Source organism: Labeo rohita, unplaced genomic scaffold (assembly GCF_022985175.1).
Source record: "Labeo rohita strain BAU-BD-2019 unplaced genomic scaffold, IGBB_LRoh.1.0 scaffold_1118, whole genome shotgun sequence".
Lineage (NCBI taxonomy): Eukaryota > Metazoa > Chordata > Actinopteri > Cypriniformes > Cyprinidae > Labeo > Labeo rohita.
In genome coordinates this window covers 1-4,595 of record NW_026127250.1, presented here as the reverse complement: position 1 = coordinate 4,595, position 4,595 = coordinate 1, and the positions used below count along the sequence as shown (strand labels likewise).

Here is a 4,595-nt window from a genome sequence, read left to right as displayed (position 1 = left end):
ACCCCAATTGAGCCTGTTCGCCTAGGCCCTCCAGGTGGACCTGCTGCAGTTTGAACTCGGCTAGGCTGAACTATACAAGGCCCTACACACGAAATCAAGCGTGGGCTCAGCACTCACCAATGCCTCTTTACTGCCATAGCTCCCAATGCTGATCTGTTTGCCCATGTGGAAAAGCTATGGCAGATGGATGTAATTCCGTACCGCAGTGAGAAAGTAGTGATCTAAACTTGATCAAGAGACCATCAACCTCTTACAAGAGAAAACAGTGAGAGTTAATGTGGAAGGTGTCATGCGTTACGCGACACCGCTCCTTCGCATACAACACATGCCAATTTTGCACATGCCAAAAGAAGCTGTTCTGCCGCAGCTAAGAAGCATTGAGCGAAAGCTGATGAAGAACCCTGATCAGGCCTGTGCTTACAAAATTGAGATTGAAAGACTCATTTAATTAAGCTTAATAACGTTTAATATGTTTGGTTGACGGCGTTTTGCTTTGATAATAAACAGTGCTCTGATTGTGAGCTCACGAGGCGCCAGCGCCATCAATTGAATTTCTTTATTCAGCAGCGGAAACAACTTAATACTCTGTTATTTACAGTCATACGGATAAGAGCAGGACATCATTCGAAACGAAAAAAAATATATATTTTTATTTGTGTAAAACCAAAATGACGGCAAGATTTAACCCTTTGAAAAATATAGAAAACAATAGAATGTGCTGCTTTCCTCTCCTTGACCATTTTCCTGGCGTATGCCACAAACATGAACCATAACACAGCTGACATGTCTACTTTTAACAGTCTAAGATTATTTGACGTTAAATGCATTATATAAGTTACTTTGGAATAAATCACAGCATGTTTCATGATTAAAAAAAAAAAAAAAACGTCACGTACAGTCCAGAAAATACGGTAGGCTATAGTAAATTATTTTGCGCACCCCCTGGCACTTTGTGAATAGCACACAGAATAAAGCTGTGCCCGGTAAGGGTTGTGTCGAGCTATTCGTTAGTGTGGTTGTTTAATGAGAAAAAGATTAAATCTAGTTGCAATAAATGCGTTAATTATCCGTTCAACTGCAGCAGCGGAGGACTATTATTCTGCCCGAAACTGCGGAAGAACTGACGGGGCATGGTTTGATCTTCGGCTGACCAATCAGCAGAAAGGGGCGTTTCGTTCCGCCCACGTGTAGAAATCGAATATTTAAGCTGTTTATTCATTTTTCCACCCCTGAACGAAAAACAAAAAATCAAGCTGAATTCTTGTCTTTCGTTTTTCTGGAGAAAATGAAAAAACGAAAAAGGAGCCGTTTTCTCAGGTTTCTTCTTTCAATATTAAATCAAAGAACGAATGGACGAATGATACACGGATTTTTCATCCTTTCCACTCAGTGATGTCGGTTTGTCTTCGTGCCCGTCTATAAAATCACTGTCGTTTATTATGTGAAGGTACTGACACATTTGTAATCTTTTCACTTGCTAAGAAAAACATCTTCATGCAGATGACAGTTTGTTTAGCAGCAGCCATTGCTCAGACTCAACCGTCAGCACGGTTGTGTTTGAATTTTGGCGCATGCGCAAAACTATTGTGATGTTCACGCACAATCACGCATGTAGTTTAATGAAATGCGTTTTAGTGCAATGATGATGAGAGCACATATGGACAAACAGTTAAATGAAGTGTTTTTTTGTTTTGTTTTTTTTTCTCGATAACTCCAATCATTGACATTAAGTACATTGGCATTTTTTTAACAGGTTCATCTCTACTTTTTTCCCTCAGAAAACTGAATTGAAACAATTAATAAAGTTAAGCAAAAATGTATTTTGTTATATGATTTGCAATAAGCAGTATCTTTTAGGCATATATGGTTAATAAACTTGCATTAATTTAATATGTACACTGGCAACAAATGGTCAAAATATATAGTACCATATAAAATTCTGATACATATTCTTAACATACATGGTCATATCATATAATACAATATACCATTTTAATATATATTGTAAACATATATGGTCATAACATGCAATACCATATAAAAGTTATCCATATATATACTTTACATAGAGGTTTACATACAAATTGTACTATGGGAAATTCATATGTTATAAACATATATCTACATATATCCAGAAGATGGATATATGTGATAATAGTATATTGCCTTATATTTAACATATATTAGACTATATCACTACTGAAATTGGGACATATATGTCATATATTACATTTCCGTATGGGGGTCCACATTGAAATCATGAAGGCTGTCTTTACAGATGCTATAGTGAATGTAAAGTTTTTTTTATCCACCACATCCGCTCAGCTTTTCTGCGTTGTCTTTTCATACTCTGTACTGCTGTTGATTTTCTCCAAGATGATTTTTGTCTGCCAGTCGTCTTACTGACTTTCACTGGTGCAATGTCATCAATGACATTCTTAACTTTTGAGTCTGCAGAGATGCTTGGCATTAAAGATATAGCCTTCATAAATAGCATAGTTCATAGATAGTGCTACGTCCTTAATGACAATGGATGAAATATTTAGACCCTTAGTGATGAGTAAATCAAGAGTGTGTCCACGATTGTGTGTGGGTCCACGCACATGCTGAATCAGGTCAAAAGTGTTTAAAATGGTTATAATTCCTTTTGTGGTTTTGATTTCTGCACTTCTGAATATTAAAATCCCCTGCAATAGCAAAACAGTCAAACTCTGAGGAAATCATTGATAACAGTTCTGTGAACTCTTCAACAAAGGCTGAAGAATATTTTGGAGGCCTGTAAATAATAATAAACAGAATGTGTGGAGCACCTTTCAGCACAATCCCTAGATATTCAAAAGACAAGTACTGACCAAATGACACTTGCTTACATTGATAGACATCTTTAAATAGAGCAGCTACACCTCCACCTCTCCTAACAGCTCTGCAGACACTCATGAAAGTAAAGTTAGGAGGGGCTGTTTCATTGAGGACTGTTGCACTGCAGCTGTCTTCTAGCCATGTTTCATTTAGAAACAAAATCCAGGTTGTCCAACCCATTCTCACTCCCGAGGCGTCAAAAACTGCAGAACGGTCAAGTGTCTCTAGCGTCACTATGAAGATGTCAACAGCGCCCCTCGGCGTCACTATATCGACGAACTGGGACCTACATTGATTTCAATGGGAAACTTTTGGCGTCAGAACACAGACTCGAAGGACATGAGATGATCGCTATGAAATCACGTTCAGGAAGTCTCATTCAGCACACATGGCGATATTTGCCATTAGTTTACGTGTGCGGCAGGTTCATACCTGTCAAGTTTTGGATTTGAAAATAAGGGAAATTTTCCGGCGCCCGCCGCGAGCAGTCCCACCACCCCAACCAAGCTCCAGTATCCCTTACATTTTAAGACAGGTGACAAGAAAGCTAAAATCACCACTTGTCAACCACTTATAAACTACAGTCGGCTTTATGCACAGCTGCACTACTTCTTCAGAAATATAAATTCGTTGTCCCATTGATCGCGGTATTTACATGAGGGTTTTGGTTTTTTGGCAGGAGTGCCTTCCTTCTCTGTCCTGGCGTCCATCATCTGTCTGTTTTTTCTTCTTTTTTCCCGCGTCATCACTCATCAACTCATCATCTGACCTCACACACTAACCTCGCGACAACTGCCACCTACAGTACCTGTAGTAGGCTACTGCAGGTGGCAGATATCGCGAGGCTAGTGACAGAGCTCCGATTTTTTTTTTTTTTTTTTTTTTTTTTTGGAGACGTTTTTTTTTTTTTTTTTTTAATAACGCAGGTTAAAATACGGGAGATTTACGGGAAAATACTAATACGGGAGGACGGCGGGAAAGAAGGGTAAATTACGGGACTTTCCCGGCCAAAACGGGATACTTGACAGGTATGGGCAGGTTGGGTGAGTAGTCGTAAATACGCTGTCTTAATGTTTGTTTTAAACTGTATCCTGTCTTTTTTATTAGTCAGATTAGCGCCGTATGTTTATTCGCTTAATTATATCCGTCTTTGCGTTTCATTGCGTTTAACTAATCGAACACACCTGCTAACTGGAGCGATTAAACTCTGTCACGTGACGTCATAGACCTTCGATCAGATTTATATCATGTTCAAAGATGGAAGTTGTATTTGTAGTAAAATCATAGTAACCACAACACTAACAACAGTTGTTGCAAGTTATACTGTGATATTTTAAGTTAAAACACCGTAAACATGACACTTACCATGTTTTTACCACAGTACCTGTAGTTGTACTGTGATATTTGAAGTTAAAACATAGTAAACATGACACTTACCATGTTTTTACCTCAGTAACTGCAGTTTTACTGATATCTGACGTTAAAACGTATTAAACATGACACTTACCATGTTTTTACTCCAGTAACTGTAGTTGTACTGTGATATATGAAGTTAAAACAAAGTAAACATGACACTTAGCATGTTTTACCACATTAACTACAATTTTACTGTGAAATTTAAAGTGAAAACAGTAAACGTGATATTTACCATGTTTTTACTACAGTAACTGTAGTTTTGCTGTAAAATTTGAAATTAAAACAGTGACACCATGTTTTTACCACAGTAACTGTAGTTT

At 37.9% G+C, this 4,595-nt stretch overlaps 1 long non-coding RNA gene across 1 annotated transcript; it reads left to right on the top strand.

Moving 5' to 3' along the window:
* Nucleotides 1–2,989: 2,989 nt before the first annotated feature.
* On the top strand, nucleotides 2,990–4,295 carry LOC127157577 (uncharacterized). Its single transcript, XR_007825946.1, has 2 exons — nucleotides 2,990–3,283; nucleotides 3,898–4,295. It is a non-coding gene; the product is annotated as an uncharacterized LOC127157577 (long non-coding RNA).
* The last annotated feature ends 300 nt before the right edge of the window (nucleotides 4,296–4,595 follow it).